This window comes from Trichosurus vulpecula, chromosome 1 (assembly GCF_011100635.1).
Source record: "Trichosurus vulpecula isolate mTriVul1 chromosome 1, mTriVul1.pri, whole genome shotgun sequence".
Lineage (NCBI taxonomy): Eukaryota > Metazoa > Chordata > Mammalia > Diprotodontia > Phalangeridae > Trichosurus > Trichosurus vulpecula.
Window position 1 is genome coordinate 430,507,839 of NC_050573.1, and position 18,712 is coordinate 430,526,550.

Genomic DNA, 18,712 nt, shown 5'->3' on the forward strand with positions numbered 1-18,712 from the left:
AATTAGAGGTTTCCACCATCAAAGAAAGTAGATTCACCTCATTTGTACTCTAACATCACAGTCCTGTATGTGTATACCGAGGAAATACAAATGGTATTAACAAGAACAAAGATGGAACATTAGGAAGATTAGACTAAATATACATAGATGAGACGTACTAAAGGTAGAATAATTTTGAGGACATTGAAGGACAGCTTCACAAGGTATATGAAGTAAGGGAAGATACCAAAGGCATGGAAAAAATTTCATACTTTATTAATATCCCTCAAAAGGAAGTCAAGAGATAAGTAACTGCTAACTAGACATCTGTTTACTTTCCCATCTATATAAAATGATATAAGTATACATCAATGAGAGTATCAGGAGCAAACAAAAAGAACTTTGCAAGTGGTTTTCCACAGTGGACCACATCTTAACCATCATATTACTGCCTGAAAGATGTATAGAATGTAAGACTTACTGTGCTTATCCAAAAAAAGTATTTGATACAGTAGAGCACTAAAAACTTCTTTTCCAGCAAATGGTCTCTCATCTATATTTCAAAATCATGTAAGAGTCCTTGAAACATACAATTGAGATAATGCTATTAACACCCCTTTGATTATATACATCAAGTGAAGCATAAAAGAGGGAGATACATTCTTGCCAAAGGTGTCTATCACCGTGATGGAGATCTAGCACAGAGTTCAAGTGCAAGAGGGATTTCTGCTGCATCATGACATTCTCCAGGTGCTCCTGTGTTGTGGATAGAATTGTGCTGATTGCATCAAGCCCTGGAAAATTGTACAATCTTTTGGAAGAGATCTGTAACCACTCAGAAAAATTTGTCTTGACCATCCACAAGGAAAAACCAAGTGGATGAACAAAGTCTGTTCCTTAGATCATGGTATTCAGTTGGATGGATGACAATAAAGCTTATTAAAATATATATATCTGGAATAGACAGTACGAATAGACAATAAGCTATACCTAGAATTTAACAGAAAGATAAGAGGTTGGATTACTTTTAGGAAATTGCAAAATTCCTTTAATGACCCTAAACTGCTCCCAGAAACACAAGTTCATCTTTTTAATAGTAATATTTTAGCAGTGTTGTCATATGACTATGACATTAGTCCCTAAGGAATTGAAAGTGAATATGACAGAGGACAAGGGGCGGCTGGGTGTTGCATTGTATAGGGTGCCAGGCCTAGAGTCAGGAAGATTTCTCTTCTGAGTTCAAATCTGGCCTCAGACATTTAATAGTTGTATAGCCTTAGACAAGTCACTTAACCCTATTTGTCTGAGTTTCCTCATCTGTAAAATAAGCTGGAGAAGGAAATGGCAAACCACTCCAGTGTCCTTGCCAAGAAAACCCCAAACGGGGTCACAAAGAGTCAGACATTCCTGAAACAACTGGAAACACCACATAACAGAGGACAATGGACATGCCCATGGTGGGTATGATCAGGTTGGGACATGTGACAAACAAGGTACTTCAAAGAAGAAAAAGAGTAAAAGATGCCATTAGAGAAATGTAAGATAGAAAATGAAGGGCCCCCCCATCTGACAAAGCTTTTCCTGATTCCCTTATCTGCTAGTGGACTTCTTCTCCAAACTACCTTGTGAAATATATATGGTCTCCCAGTTCATTCTGCCAACCCCAACTTACACTGGTAGGGTTGGATTCCTAGAGTACTGTCACTTCTTCTCCCTTCTGAATTATAAAGATAAGCCAAAGAACTCAGGAACAGTTTTTCTAAAATCTAGTTCATGAGTCCTCATTTAGTGTATTCTCCCACCATCAATTCCCAGTTAGTTTAACATTTTCCCCAATATCAGTTAACACATGGTTATCTCTTCAATATCAATTAACCAATTAATATCAATCAGCTTCAATAAAAGGATATTTACTGAACTATGAACCATGACCCCTCCCCAAAGCAGGACACACTTTCTCCTTTCCACCCAGTCCCTGGGAGGGTGGGCTATGACTTAAAGGGGTTGTTATAAGGTGATCCTCCCATCTGACTCATGGGTGAGTTGCTCCCTTGCTTGAAAGACATGATGTCTCAGCTGCTGCATTGATTTGCTGCTGGGATGGGTCATTCTTTCAAGGTTCCTTCCTTGGACTGATTCCTCACCAGGCCACCAGCAAATAATACTACTGTTATTTATGGCTCTTCTGACCTTTGGATGCCCACAAGGTCATAATCTTGTCTGTTCCTGTCTATAATACAGGCAGCACTATTGTCTAGTGGATAGAGTACTGGAGTTGGAGGCAGCAAGATAGAAATTCAAATACTGCCTCAGTAGTAGCTGTGTGACCATGGTCAAGTCACCTAAGCTTTGTGTGTGTCCGTTGCCTCATCTATAAAGTGGAGATCATGTAAACATCTACCTTACAGGACTATTGTGAGGATCCTATAACATTTTTGTAAACCCCCAAGTGCTACATAAACGCTAGATATATCATCAGAAATACACTACACAAAAGTGAGACCAAGGGTTCATTCCTGGCAGGAGATTTGTCCAGCCCCTACATGAGTCGATACTAGGCAGAGCATATAATTGTTGTTGCTGTTGAGTTGTTTTCAGTCGTATCTGACAGTTCGTGACCCCGTTTGGGGTTTCCTTGGTAAAGACACTGGAGACACTGGAGCAGCTTGCCATTTCCTTCTTCAGCTCATTTTACAGATGAGGAAATTGAGGCAAACTAGGTCACAAAGCGGCTGGATTTGAGCTCCAGTCTTCCTGACTCCAGGCCTGGCACCCTATCCACTGCACCACCTGGCTGTCCCCAAAAACATATCCTACATATTTCTAATTATGGGCTCTTATTGGCCAGTCATCCTCCCCAATACATCTGCATTTCTTTTATATATGATGTGTATATACTTATATATGTATGTGTTATCTCCTCCCTTAGAATGTAAGTCCCTTGAGGGCAGGAACTATTTCACTTTTGTCTTTATATCACTAGTGCTTAGGGCACTATGGGGCACATAGTAAGTACTTAATAAATTCTTGTTGATTGATTGCTAACAGATGGATACCCTGAGTGTCCCTCCTAGCGTCATCATGATGTCAGAAGAATGGAAGTAAGCCTAGTGGACTTACAGTGGGGTGGACAGCGCTAGGAACAATATGGCAGGGTACGGCCAAGAGTCCCACAGGATGGACAAGCATGGATAGATTACTATCTGTATCATTGGAAGGAACATTCATATTGTTGAGGTCATGAATTCATTTGAGTATTTGAACACTTTGAGTACTTTGCAAATGGTATCCTTTTATAGTGGCATGGTAGATAGAGAGTGAGCCTGGAAGCCAGCAAGACCTAGGTTTAAGTCCTGATTCTGACACACTACATGACCTTGAGCAAGTCACCTTAACTTTCAGGGTTCTACGCAACTCTCCAAGACTATGAGGTGCAGAAAAGGTGCCAATGTGCGTTGATAGATGGAATTTCCTCACCTGGGAGTTCCTTTTAACCACAAAATCAGAGGTCTAGTCTGTGTCTCTTACCCCTGTCCGTTGCTGGAGACAAAAAGCTCAATAACGTTTTATGATTAGGCTTTTTAAAATATGAAAGAAACTGTGCACATAACATATGCTTATATAATTCAAAGTATAAAATAGGAATTGTGCCATATATATACATACATAAATACATACAATACACATGTGTGTACATGTGCATGTGTACGTGCATGTGCGTGTATTTTAATTCTCATTAAAACTGAAACACAGGTAGTCTCTGCCCTTATGAAACAATGTGCTTCTAGAAATGATGTCAGAAATTGGCTCAGGTTAAAACAACTCAATTTGCACAATTGTATTCAAAATGTTCATCAGCAGCAGAAAGCATCAAGTAAGCAGATGAAACAAAAGGTGTTTATTAAGCAGCACAGAATGTTGGAAGCAGTATTGGCTGGCTTTGTGTGTATGTGGAAGGGAGGGAATAGGGGAGGAAGCAGTGACTGTGTTCTTAGATTATAGACTTATAGACATAGACTCAGAACCAGAAGAACCCCCAGAGAGAGAATTAAGTCCAGCTCCCTCCTTTTCTAGATGAAGAAGTATCTGAGGCCCAGAGACATATAGTGATTTGTTCAAGGTTACGTAAGTAGTAAATTTGGATTTGAATTCTGGTCCTCTGATACCAAGGGAAGCTAGGTGGCCCAGTGAACAGAGTGCCAGGCCTACAGTCAGATGGATTCATCTTCCTAAGTTCAAATCTGGCCTCAGAAAAGTCGGACACAACTGAAACAACTGAATAACAAGCTCTGATACCAAATCCATCACAGCATGCTGCTTTTCATGGTGCAGTTGCATGATATTCTTTCAGTGCCTTAAGAGTACAACTCTTCATATGCTGGCCCCCAAATGGCATCAGAAACCATGCAAATAATCACCAATCCAGGACAGACATTTTTTTTTGATTGAAAAATAATTCTTTTTTTAAAAACCACCAAATTCACTAGTTTATTTTTTTTCCTAAACCCGAACCTCCACTAGAGAGAATCCATTGGAAAAACAAAACAAATGCACTTGACAAGTAACTGCTTTCTATTTGTTACTTCTATGTTACTACCATTTGTTGGCTGCATTACCCAATCTTCTATAATTGGGTACTGGATATTTGCCACAATCTGTTGTATTTGACAAAAACAAGAAAACTCCCCAAAGCAGAGAACAGCCATGCCAATCATCCTTTTGTCATCCTTCCTACATAATGACCCTCATCATGTCCCCTTGTCCTCCATCCTTTCCAGCTTTGGAACAATAATCAAAAGTACTAACATTGCCCCTGGAAAGAGTGTCAATCAAATTCCCTATGACTTGACTCACTATCCTTGTGACCCCCCAAACCAAAAACCCCACCCCCCTTGCCATCACTCCTCTAAATATGCTATCTTCTCTGTTAGAACGTAAACTGCTAGAGAACTAGGATTGCCTCACTTTTGTATTTGCATCTCTAGCATTTAGCACAGTGACTGTCACTTAGTAAACCTTTTATAAATGCTCATTCATTCACACATTCATTTTCTGGGTGCCTCTGTGGGTCTATGGCCTTGTAATTGTGCTAAGCCTGGCCATATCAGTATTAAAATAAAAAGTAACTGAGTGAAATTGATTTGGGTCACACATTCAGCTTAAGAGCTGGGTATCTGACTCTGCAAATTGATCTCAGAGTACCCCCAACATGATAGGGTTGTTATTCTTTCTGGTATCTAGTGGTTTCCTACAGTGGTTTTGAGTCTTATTCTTCCAAATGATAATATAACTAGCTTCTGCCTTAGAACTTTCCTCTATGTAGTTCCACATTTAGCCACTCTCTGCAACATATTCCATATTCTTAGTTAGGCCCTTCTGATTTTATGGACTTCTTAGCTTTTGGGCCAACATTTGTCCTTAACCAAACTTCCCTCTTGGTTGCCTTGGGCAGCTTTTAGGCTCATGAGAGATTCAGGAGGCTGGTTGACAAAGGCAGGAAATTTGGCAGCTGAAGGATACTATAACTTCCCCCTCTACTTGAGCTTTGTCCTTCCAGCTCCAACAATGCAGCAGTTGTTTTATAAACTAAAAAGTTTGAAAGAATCTACAGTTTTTTCATAAACAATTCTTCATGACAAGAGGGAATGTAGGCTGTGATTTCATCCATGTGAGGAAATCCTAATATGGAAGCTACCTCTGCCAGCAGAGGTTGGCAACTCAATTGGAACACAGAGTCTTAGAGATTTTCCTGGGGGCACTGAGGGGTTAAGGGAAGACAAGACTTGAGCCCTGGTCTTCCTGACACCAGGGGTGGCCCTCTATGTTGCGCTTCATCTCATGGACAGCAAATCCACAAGTAAATGACGAATCCCATGTATGATAAGGTGATCTCTACAATTAAACAAAGCAGTGATTTTATAATGACGAATTTATCTTCCTCCCAAAATAAAGACCTCTCCATTAAATAGGATGAGATTAAATTTCATCTTATGCTACTTCTTCATATAAACTTCCCGCTCCAGTTAAACTTTGCGTCTGTCTCCTCTCCCAATACATCATATCATTCTTTTTTTTTTTAAGCTCGGCAATGTGATTCTTTAATTTTGAAGCTTCTACAGGGGTCTTTAAGAACTCAAATGAAAGCACCAGTTAATTTCCATTTTCTAAACATTCCCTTTGTCCCTTCAAGGTTTCTCCTTCCAGTCCCTTCACTTTGATGTATCCTGATCACATTTTTGACAGCGATAATTTCTCTTCTTCTTGGAGGCTGCCATTGGTGGGCTCCTTTATGAACCTGGATGAGAATTTCAGCTTTTTTACTGTTGCTCTCATTTGCTTCCAGTCCCAACCTTGGTAAATCCCAATTAAGTTATCTGGGTACAGCTGGCTACCAGGACTCCCTGGTAAGGCCACTTCTGTAGCCATCACTACAAAAGGTTCACAGCAAGCCACCCATGACCACTCTGGGTTCTTCAGTGCTGCTTGGCTAGCTCTGTGGGTGACTTATATGCACTGGAGCCAAGGTCTGTTAGATGCTGGCTTGTGAAGAGCTGACTCCACATGTGAAAACACAGTGGCTCTGCCTTCTCTCCTGGCCTTATGCAGGTGATTTCTTGAACACAAGTGTAAGACTGAACTCAATCTCACATCCATCCACATTATCAGAGGTGATTGCTGAAAGATCTGAGCTCTACCAGATGTAGACCAGGAAAAAAGGAAATTGGGTGTGAAGCAAGGAATTTATAAAGATAGAACTATTTTTTCTTTTGGAGGCAATGGCAAGATTCTGTCAGTCTGACTCAAACTCCTTCTTGGTTGAGGCGATGGATGGTAGGAAGGTCCAAGGTCATTTTTCATGACTATCAGTTTGCTCGTCTGTAAAGTGGGAATAACGCTTGAACATGTAGTTGTGGGGAAGTGCTTTGTAAAGCTTAAAACACCACAGGAGTGTGAGCTCTGTGGTCAACATGACGCAGGAGCCACTAGAGGCTGGCCAGGACATACCATCTACGTATCTGCTCTTTCATGGTTTATGAAGTCCTTGAGACAGGAGATGGCTTATCTGGGTCTGAGAGGGAGGGAGCAAGTACCATTAGCCTCATTTGACAGAGGAGCAAATAGGGTCTAGAAGTTAACTGAGTGGGAGGCAGCTTGGCACAGTGGCATAAACAAGCACTGGTTCCAGGGTCAGAGGACCTGGGTGTACAGACCACCTCTGATGATTACTCCCTGTGTGTCCTGGGGCAAGCCCCTTCAACTCCCTGGGTCTTGGTTTCCTCATCTGTAAAAACCCCAAATGGCCTGCAAGGACTTTTCTATCTCTTCACCTAGCATGCTATGAAAGCCCCAAGGTCACACACTATTGTGTGAGAGGCTGAGAGGACACAGGCCAGGGTCCCCATCAGATGGATGGGGGGTTAAGGCTGTACCTGAGACCCCCCAGGAGCAATCTGTCTTAGGAGAGAAACAGAAAATGAGCTCCTGAGGAGGTTAGAGCCACCCTTGGATTTCATCCTGAAGCCACCACTCTGAAATGAACTGAACACGAGACTAGCTCAAATCTTGGCAGTGCTGTGACCAGCTTTTTAAGTGACCGATTCAAAGCAGGTAAATGGGAGAGAGCCCAAAAGAGAAGAAGCTGCCACCTGGTGGGGTATTCCTGGAGGAGGGAAGGGCACTGGCCACACTAAGTCTGACAGGAACATTCTCTCGGCAATATCCAGTCTCCCTTCTGGATTTCTTTTTCTTCTCTGACAAATAATCTTATGATTGATGATTCTGCTATTTGTATAAGATGATCCACTAGGACCACAGGTTCAGAGTTAGAAGGGTCTATAGAAGTCACTGATTCCAATCCCCTATTTTAAAGATGAGGAAACTGAGGCCCAGGAAAATTAGGTGATTGTCAAGTGTCATGCAACTATTAAGTGCTTGAGCTGGATTTGAACCCAGGTCTTGACATTAAAACCAGTGCACTTTATGCACTGCACCACACCACCGTCCCATGTCAACAGCAGGTGTCAGTGATGTTAGTAAGTCTTATTTTCTCCTATAAACTGGTGATTTGGTTCATTTTGCTCTTTTAATAACAGGTGTGGTTAACACAAACCCAGTCAAGAGAAATGGAATATCTCTGGGTAAACTGACCAACTCACACTCCTGGACTTATTGACCTGGGCCCCAACCCTGGCACCTGGGCATCATCATCCCAGAGCAGCCACTCTTAGAGGCCCTGCCAGAACACCCCCACAGGTCTAACGCTAAGGAGATTGTCTCTTAGGCAGGTTGTAATCTGAATTCTGAACACAATAAGAAAAATGGTGTTAGTGACAACAGGCCAGTAAGTAAACATAATAAAGACCACTTAAAAATGTCACAAAATAATAAAACAAAAAAGTTTAACTGGCAAATCTAGATATGCATGTTAATTTTTGGTAATCTGCAGTGGAGGCTCTTTGCTCATTGGCCAAAATCTAAAACGCCATCTTGTTTGAAAAATTTCAGGTATAATGTGGAATTTTAAAAAATTCACCTTCAAACACACTTCAACCCCATCAGCAAAGTGGAAAAAAATATAATTTCTCCCTAAGCTTGCTTGGGAAAGCAATAAAAGAGATGGCAACCCTCCCTTGATTTGGCCTGACTAAACATCATGCCAACTATTTTCTCCCACTTGATTTCTACATATCTGTGGCTGTCTATCTGTCCCCCATTGGTCTGGAAAGTATGGTCCATCATAACTGTTAAGTTTCTGTCTTTTGTTCCAAGGAGGGAGATTATAGGTCAGCTTTAGATTCCAAGTATATCTGCTCTGAGAATAGTCCTCTCTAGGTGGGCCTGTGTGTTGGCAACCAAAAATGGGCTCCTTAGCACTTAGTTAACAAGTGCCCTTGACTAGTTTGACTTTTTCCCCTGAACTGAATGCTGTTTGTATGTTGGACTGGAGTAAGCTTGTCGGCCCCTTCACCTTGCTTCCCTTGCTTAAGCTGATGGAAAGAACCTGTGCTTTCCTGGTCAACCCCTTCACCTTGCTTAAGCAGATTGAAAGAACCCATGCTTTCCCTGGCGTACCTTACACCCCGCAGAAGCCGGATGGTTAAAAACAGCTTCCGTTGGAGCCAGAGGCTGCTATAGCTACAGCCACAGCTGAAGCTGAAGCAGGAGCTGCCAGTAGCAGAGCTGACCTACGGGAGGAAGCTGAACAAGGACTTGAGGCCAGCGGGTAATCTTTTTACCATAGAGGGGGAAGCATGATTTTGTTTTACACCATCATGCTTCTCTGTAGCCTCCTGGTTACTCTTGTAAGGCATACTTATTGGGCCTGGAAGCTTTTGATCAATATGTCAAAATGGGGATGCTGGTTCATGGGTTGGTTACTGTGGAGCCTAAATATATGCTTTGATTCTTCTGCCTCCTACTTTGAGAGTTTCTTATATCCAGCGGTTCCAAACCTTTCAGACATATATATGATCCTCTTTGAGATTATAAACTCTGCCCTCCTAATACAGCCTGGAGGAGGCAAAGGAGGATGGCTTCCCACATTTTGGCAAGAGTAATTCCATCTGTATTGGTTTTCCTGGATGACTGGTAGAAATCTCGTGGTGTGAGTGGAATTCTCTTTGATGGGATCGAAAGTCTCTGGGTTGAGAGTGGAACTCATGGGACTGGTAGTGGAAGTCTTCTTGGGGCAGGGAGTAGAAGTCTCGGGACCAATGAAAGGTCCATCTGGGCCCATGATAATCAGTTTCATGGCTGTTGTAAAAGTTTCTCCTTTTGATACATGATTCTTCAAAATGGTCTGACCTTCAAGTACTATCATTCTTTCCGATTGATCCATGCTGGAGGTCATGAATGTAATTCTGTCCTTCTATAGCATGTCCTCGACATCTACTGAACAATTCTATGTCATCATTTGGTTTCATGCCTTGAACATCAATCAACTACCCGCAAACAAGATATCCTGCTCTGTTTAAACCATGTATACAGTGGACTCCAATAAGTTTGTCATTATCTTGGTTTTCTTTCAAGAATTTGTTTACAATACATTTGAATTTTAAAATTGTGTCATCATCAGGCACCTGGTGTCCAACGGTAAAGATCTTTAAGTAAGGAAGAGCCTCTGACAACTCCTCCGGTTTATAATAGCGCTGAGTGTATGTTATCGGTGATTAATCCAAGCTCTTCGTTCTGCTCTCCTATTTTGTTAACAACATCCAAAGGGGAAAAGCGTTCTTCTGGGGCAAATTTTTCTTCAAAACTCTTTTTTAAAGGAACTTTAAAAGCAATGAAACGTGTCCTGGGCATCCGTGTCCAACTGGGAAATAGTCTTTCGACCTGCCCGGAAGGTGGTTCACGCCCTTTCCTAGGCTGCTGTTCCTTCCGGTGGTGCAGCCCCCCCCCCCCCCCCAGGCACCCCACGCCTATTGCGGGCAGCGCAAGAGGCCCAGCGCCGCCGCCCCCAGTCCGCCCCGCGCCGCCACCTCAGCTCCGGGACCCGAGCCCACCCAGCCTTCTGCGCCTCCGGCCTTGGCCCTGCCGCACTGCATCTGCACACACACCACCATGCACCTGCGCAGGGCCAACGCCGTCGGCATACGCCATATCATTCTTGCTCCCTCACATTTGCTTTCATTGCATCTCCTACCCTACGTGGAATGTCTTCACAAAACTTCTCCAAGTTGCCCAGGTTCACACAGCTAGTAAGCGTCTGAAGCCACATTTGAACTCAGAAAGGTGAATCTTCCTGATTCCAGGCCTGGGATTCTATGCACTATGGCGCCACCTAGCTGCCGCTGGCTGGAAGATTACACTTTATCAGTTCTGTAGTCTCAACTATGGTTGTCTCTTCATGATTAAAGGCTTGGCCACAAGAGGTAAGCCAGCTATGGTCTAAGTCCACTTCTCACAGCAATCGTCACTGCTACCTTGTTTTTTCTCAGCCTCAGTGTCCTGTGTGTGTGTTGGGGGTGGGGGTGGGAGGCAGGCAAATGTTTCTGTTACTGCTGCCTCTGAGTCTTGATCAGTTTCTCCCTCTGCTCTTCTGCAGAGGAATTAAAAAAAAAATTCTCATGTCCAGCAACACTCTGCTCCCCAGACTCAGTGTTAAGATATTCCTAGTCACTTCCTGGTCTGGGGAGAGGATGCTATCCCTTCAGTCAATAGGTACCATGATTCCAGGTTAGGGTTCTAGCACATCTGCCCTGCGCACAGGATTCCCTGTTACCCATACTTTAAGTAGAACAGGACTCCAACAGAGATATGTATTCCTGTAAACCATAACGCAAAAGGAGGCTCTAAAGGCTATAGGAATTCAAAGGAGGGAAAGAGTTCTTATGGTTGAATGATCAAGGAAGGCTTCATGGAGGAAGGGGCACTTAAGCTGGGCCTTGAAGAATAACTAGAATTTCTCCAGATATAAGCCAGATGTTATCCATCTCAGATGCATGGTTTCCTTTTCTATCTCTAGTAGATAATGGTCCTGTAGTAGTACTGTAGTAGTATAATGGTCCTGTCTTTGTTTTTATTACCTCATGTAGATCCCATCATACTTCTTTAATGTAAAACCACATCCACTGTAAAAAATAGTAGCATAGTCTAGATCTGTATGCCTATCTAACAAATTCATAAGAATATTATGTTCCAAAGTAGTTTTTACAGAAGAACCTATTCCATTCTGTTTGTGAATGCCATCTGGCCTCTCAGTCATTAAGGAGAACTTTTTGAAAGCATTTTTCTCTTGAATAGGTCTTGTATAATGTCTGTTTTGAATAGGTGAACAATAAATCTAATCCTAGAATCAGATAAAAGGGATGAAATGAATCTAAAAGCTTGATCTAAGAACAATTTATAGAACAGCTATTATGAGCCCAGCAACGGGCTAGGCACTGGAGCGGGGGAAGGATGAAGTCAGGAAGGTCTGAGTTCAAATGTGGCCTGAGTCCCTTACTAGATGTGGGACCCTGGGAAAGTCATTTAGCCTTGGTCTAAGGACTGATTTCCTCAATTGTAAAATGAAGATAATAGCACCTACCTCTCAGGGTTGTTATGAAGATTAAATGAGATAAATATTTGTAAAGTGCTTTTACAGTACCTGGCACATAGAAAGCACTTCTTGTTATTGTTCAGTAGCGTCCAACTCTTTATGCCTCATTTGGGGTTTTCTTGGCAGGGATACTGGAGTGATTTGCCATGTCCTTCTCCAGCTCATTTTACAGATGAGGAAACTGAGGCAAATAGGGTAGAGTGATTTGCCCAGAGTCACACAGCTGTCTGAGGCCAGATTTGAACTCACAAAGATGACTCTTCCTAATTCCAAGCCCGGTGTTCTATCCACTGTGCCACCTAGCTGCCCAGAAGGCACTTAATAAGTACTTATTTCCTTCCCTTCTATTTTTTTTTTAATTTCTGCCTGCAAAGGTGCAGGCATTTTAATGCTGATTATATCTGTGAATTTGAAAAAGATTTACGTTTCATTTAAAAATCAACTCAATTCAGTAAAGTTTATTAAGCACCTGCTGTAAAGATTCTAAAGATAGCCCCTGCCCGCAAGGGGCTTATAATCTAATGGGGAGAGGGGTGTCAACACGCAAAAAAATATACAAAGCATGCTATCTACAGGATAAATAGGAAATAAGAGAGAGAATTACATTGTACCACATGTCTATATTTATTCAGTTTGGGGGAATGATAATTGGAGGATAACGATGCTTAGCTTGAAATATGCAGAATTTAATTAAGTCAGAGAATTATACTTTCCAAACAGTCAAGATTTCATCTTGGCCTAGAAGCTCTGAGATGTTATGGAGAAAGGATCATAGGATGATTTTTTTAAAATCACCAACCTGTATTTATAAATTCTCAAAAGTAGCAGAGAGAAACCCACATGTCTGGGACCATTTCACTACCTTGGCTAAAACTGGGTCATTCATTCTTATAACTAGATCCCAGTGTGTGGTCATAGTGTGAGGGTCTCAGGCAAATCTCCCAGCTTCAAGTGAAAGGCGGGACTTTTGGGTATGGACTGAGGGAAAATCATACCTGGTTCTGGCCAGTAGGAGGAGAAAGTTGTGGTCTGGGAAAACCAACTCCTTCTCAAATGTCTATGGGTAGGAGGGAGTATAAAAGAGCAAGTGAACCCAGTTAACTTTATTCCACACAGACAATGGCTAGGTTACACATATATGTATTCCCAAATCTGGCATTGTATAGATACTTAGCAGATGCCTGTTAATTGAAGTCAAGGAAACATGGAAAGATTAATATGAATGGAGTGATAATGTGGAGCTGAACTTAGAGTCTTTGGACCCAAGTTCAAATCCTTGATCTCCCCCTGCTACCTTCCTGACCTAGGGCAAGCAATTTAGCTTCTCTTGGCCTCATTTCCATCATTTGTAAAATGAAATCATTAGAGTAGATGGCCTCTAAAGCACCTTCCAGACCTGAATCTATCATCCTTTGAACTGATGTAGAGTGAAGTAAGCAGAACCAAGCAAACAATAAATGCAATGACTACAACAATGAAAACAACCAAAAATCCCTAAACACTCTGAAATTTTACTTCCCAATCTTAGCTACAAAGAAGAAATAAGAAAATGCCTAGTCTTCCTCCTTTTCAGAGAAGAAACTCAAGGGGTGGAACACTGCATATGCTTGCAGACCTAATGGAGAATGTTGTTTAGTTTTATTCAGCCTTTTTTTTCTTTCAAATTTTGATTTTTTTTTATTTTCGTTGCTAGGGATGGCTCACTGGGTCACAACGGGGAGGTAAAGTAAAAACAAAAATTCTCGATAAAAGTTAAAAAGCATGTTAACTGAATAAACATTCCCGAGTGTCTAACTTCTTTTATTACCTCATTTTCACTCTTGGAAAGCCAATCCACTTCCAAGTTGATTCTTCCAAATTCTACCTCTCATATCTGTTTTGTAAATATGGATTTTCACATACTCAACTTAAATGAAGGTATAATTTTGTACATGGTTCATAGATAGACACACACACACACACACGCACGTATGCACCCCTTTGAAACAGCTTTTTTAGCTTTAGATTTACACTTACCTTTTATTTTAGAAACTGTAACAATGAATAACTTTCCAAAGCCACTTTTAATCTTTCCAAGGCTTCTAAGGTACTTCCATCTCTCTTCTCCCTCTTCGTCAAACTTCTGTAGAAAATAATATAGAATATATAGACATTCATGTACACATGTGTAATGGGTTTAGTATAGAAATACATTGAGTTCAACAGCAAAACAGGAAGGGTGGAAAGAGGGGAATTAGAGGAAAGGTAAATTAATGGAGGGATTAGTTATAAGCAAAATAAACTAATCTTGAAACAAGTACCACCTGGTTTCTCCTCAGACTTGAAACTAGGTTGGTGGAAAGGATTGGAAAATATTAAGAAATCATGTAAATTGGATGAATTTAATTTTAACTTTTTTCATAAAAGGACTAGATATCTTTAGGAGGAATCAGCACTGCCCTAGTAGCAACTTTCATGAGCTTTTTAGTGTGTATGATGGTAAGAGAAGTGATTATTTCTGTCTTGTATTCATAACTAATTATTGAATCAGGACCAAGGTTTTTTCCCTTTTTCTGCTTCCTCATCTGGAAATCAACCAGTGTGAGAAACCTTTCTCAAAGACTTACCCAGCCAGGATTGCTAAAATCTAATCAAAGACAGTAAAAGAAATTCTAAGTTTAGTCATATGGTTGGATTCCTGCTCACTGTGTTTACTCAGACAGGTCTGGGGAAATGTGGATTCTCCCTTTTGTCAGATAGGTGATATGGAAATTGATAAATCCCTTTGACTAAGACTTGGGTGATCCAAGTCACATACCCCCAAGACCCTCATTAAAATGAGCCCATATCTCATTAAAATACTCATTTTCTCCTTGTTAACAAATCAGAGTTGATTGCCACCCTCAGGAACTCCCACCTTTCTAAAGGCATTTAAGCATTGAGTGGGTTCCATGATGAGTCTTTGGCATTTAAGAGTGCCACTGACCTCTTTTATTAATAACACGCTAGCTTTATTAATAAAATGATAAATTACCCAGAAACTGCATCTCTTGAACTTTTCAAATGTGACAATGACTTTCCTTAGGGGAAATGGATTCCTAATGACTATGTCTTTAAGTGTAGGGCTATCCACCATCTCTAAAAGGTCCTCTAGGTCAAGAGGGTTATGTGGAAGGTCTACTGGAGAGGAAGATGCAAGCTCTAAGATGGTCTTAGAAGAGGGAATGGAGAGAAGGCATTTAAAAAAGTAACTTTTCCCCCAATTACATGTAAAAACAGGCTTTAACTTTCATTTTAAAAATTTTGAGTTCCAAATTCCTCTCCTTCCTCCCTCCTTCCCCCCCACCAAGGCAAGCAATTTGATATAGGTTACACATATGCAAAACATATCTCCATATTATATTGTGAAAGAAAACACAGAGCAATAAAAAACAAAAGAAATAAAGTAAAAAACAAATATGCTTCGATCTGCATCTAAAGAGGTTTGCGGTTGAGGGGTGCTTGACACCCCAAAGTACCAACAGGCCGGGTCCTGCTGAAAGAATTCGACTCAAGCCTTCTCAGCCAAGGGAAAAGACAAAGTTTATTAAGGGTTTGCCATAATGGGATGTCTTAAGAAATCCCACCGTGTGATGCCTGTTTTCACAAGTGGGCCAGATTCAATCTACTGAGCTAGACTGAATCTGAGCGCCTTCATGGAGGCAAGATGGAGATTATATACACAAAGATTGTGGGAGGGATTGGGGAGTGGTCTGGGGTGACTAGAGGAGGGGTTTAGGGAGGGACTTGAGGAGGAGTCTAAGGAGGAGCTTGATGGGATTGGGATGAGGTCAGACTCCAGAGTGGGAAATAACTGAAGGCTACATGGAGATGACAGACAATAAGAGAGCTAGGGTAATAGAGCTAGCATATAGATATTTTGATCAGGATTAAGGGTGGGAAACAGCCAGAAGGCAATCCAGAGGTAGCCAGACAATGAAAGGCTAGGCTAGGCTATTTGGGCATGAAAAGCCAGATCCAGTGGGAAGATTCCAGGTGGGGCTCAAGGGGGTTCCCATAGACTATACTCCAGATTCAAGAGGGTTCCCAGAGACTGTACCCTCATCATGTCCAATGGACTCCATAAATTTTTCTCTTGAGGTGCGTAGCATTTTTCACTGTAAGTATTGGAGAAGAGACATTTAAACCTACTCATTTGAAGTATAGGTTATCTCTTGGCCTGCTCCTTTTGTTAAACTTACTTCAGTACTTCAGCATACCTAGTTGATTTGGCAACACCCTTCACCAGTGTGAATACACTCTGATTAAACCTTCTCATCATTCACAATTGTTGTCTACATCATCAGAGAAATCCTTCCTGTGAGAGGCAAATTGGTATAGCAGAAAGAGTACTAGACTTAAGAATCAGGAGGCACTTGGGTTCATATCCTGTTTCCAACACTAATTAACTGTCTGATTATGGGCAAGTCACTTAGCTTCTCGCAGCCTCAGTTTCCCTATCTATAGGCTGTATCTATTTTCACTAGTTTGTTTTAAGGATCAAATAGGATAATGTAAAAATCCTTTGCACGGTTCAGTTCAACAATTCAATGGGCATTTGCTGGTCATGTACCTGACCCTGGGAATGCAAAGACAAAATCAAAATAGCACCTGCCCTCAAAGAGCTTACTTTCTACTGTACATAATATATGTTAACTATGCTAAATTGAATTTGTGTTACTAAGAGCGCTATGTAAATAGGAACTAAATAGAAGTTCGCCCCAATACTTGGGTGATCTTTTTCTCTAGTCTTTTAGTATTTCAAAAACACCAAACACAACGCCATCAACACTTGTTCTATAAATCTGTTATCCTTGTCTTTCACTAGGTGACTAGCCCACCTCCTTTTCTGGTCATACATGTTCCAGCTGATGCCTTTTTATACCACTTCTCCTGCTCACCACTGGTAATTTGAGGCAGCCCAATTACACTCACTTCCTGTGAAAATAAAACAATTATCCCAGAGATATGGTAGAGTCTGAGGTTTCCTAGGGGCAGCTCGACCCCATAAAACCAAATAACACAAGTAAAAAGCTGCCAAACTGAGAAAATTCACCAATGCTTTGAAAAGAAATGACGTGAAAATATCCCCTTCTCTTGCCAAGATTATTCTTACAGAAAAAAAAATAGCTGGGAAAAATTCACCAGCCTATTTTTCTGGGTCTTTTCAAAATGCCTGACGTTCCCACCCCTCACCCCACAGCCATTAGCTGCTGATATATTTAGGCACCTAGATTTTGAGGTTATTCCCTTTGTTATCTTCCTCTCTGTATTCTCTCTCATCTCACATATCCAATCAGTTGCCAAGTCTGGATATTTCAACCTCTCCAACATCTCTCAAACCTGATCCCTTCTCTATTCATTCATCCACCACCTTAGTTCAGACACTTAGCATCTTTCACCTAGATTATTGTGACAGCCTAATTGGTCTCCCTGCCTCAAGTATTTCCCTACTCCCTTGATCATATACGCTGCTGTCAAAATGATTTTTCCCAACCTTAGACCTGACCTTATCACTCTTCTATTCAATAAACTCCAGTGATTCTCTATTACCTCTAATATAAAATATACACTACTCTGTTTAGCTTTTTAAGTTCTTCACATCCTGGTCCCAACCTAGATTGACATCCTCAATGTATATTTCTCCCCTGCATACTTGCCATCCCCCATGACTAGAATGCATGCCCTCCTCATCACTGCCTCCCATATAACCTCTTTCTTCCTTTAAGACAAAGAACAAGCATTACCTTGTACACAAAGCCTTTTCTGATCCTCTTCCTATGCTAACTGTCCTTGTATTTATTCTCTTTATATTTATTCTGTGGAGTCTCACTCCTACCTCGATTAATTATACAAGGCCCAAATGTTTGGATTGAATCAAATAATCGTAAAATACATATGGAAAAAGTTCTTGTTTAATTTGAAAGTATCATGGGGACTTTGGGTCATTGGATAAAAGCAGATGATGCAACACAGGAAATTTCTTCTGAATGGCTGAGGAAGATCAAATCATTCCTCTTGAGCTACATATAAAAGAAGCAATTTATTTCAGAGCCATTGAGTTGAATGGTGGTCAGATCCAGTAATCAAGGACTCCTGAGAGGTAATTGTGATTTGGAGAAGGGGGTAGATATTTTCTTTGTGTCCTATTCCCCACCAATTCCGTGCTACCTAGGTGATGACCTTGTGTACTTCAAAAGATCAGAAGATCTATATTTCCTATAGGCATTAATGGCAGTACCCCTGAAGCAGCAATAGCTGATGTGAGAATATGTATTTAGAGCTGAGAAATACACTGAAAGCAAAACAGACACATCAAGAAAATGGAGCTTCGGGACTCTTCAAATACACCAATATTCAGAGCCCAGCAGAGAGTTACACATAAGGGGAAATTTATGGGTATTCCACAAAGGGAGAAAAAGATTCCCAGTAAACAAAAAGATGAGTTTATCTTTTACCCATGAGTGTTTTCTAAGTTTAAGCTACTCTCCTTAGGGAGAGGTATGTGCAATGGAAAAAATGGACCTTGGTTTAGTGAAAAGTTTCTGTAGCTACTGTCCTTGCTACACCCACTTAGTGAATACCTTTTCTAAAAGCTAATTAAGTCTGACTGATAGTTACTAAAGATCACACTGGCAGGGACTCATGAGCAACACTACAATACTAGAAAAC

General features: G+C 41.1%; 1 pseudogene; it reads right to left on the reverse strand.

Annotated features, from left to right (window-relative positions):
• Positions 1 to 8,609: 8,609 nt before the first annotated feature.
• Positions 8,610 to 10,574, reverse strand: LOC118839497 (annotated as a pseudogene).
• Positions 10,575 to 18,712: the final 8,138 nt, after the last annotated feature.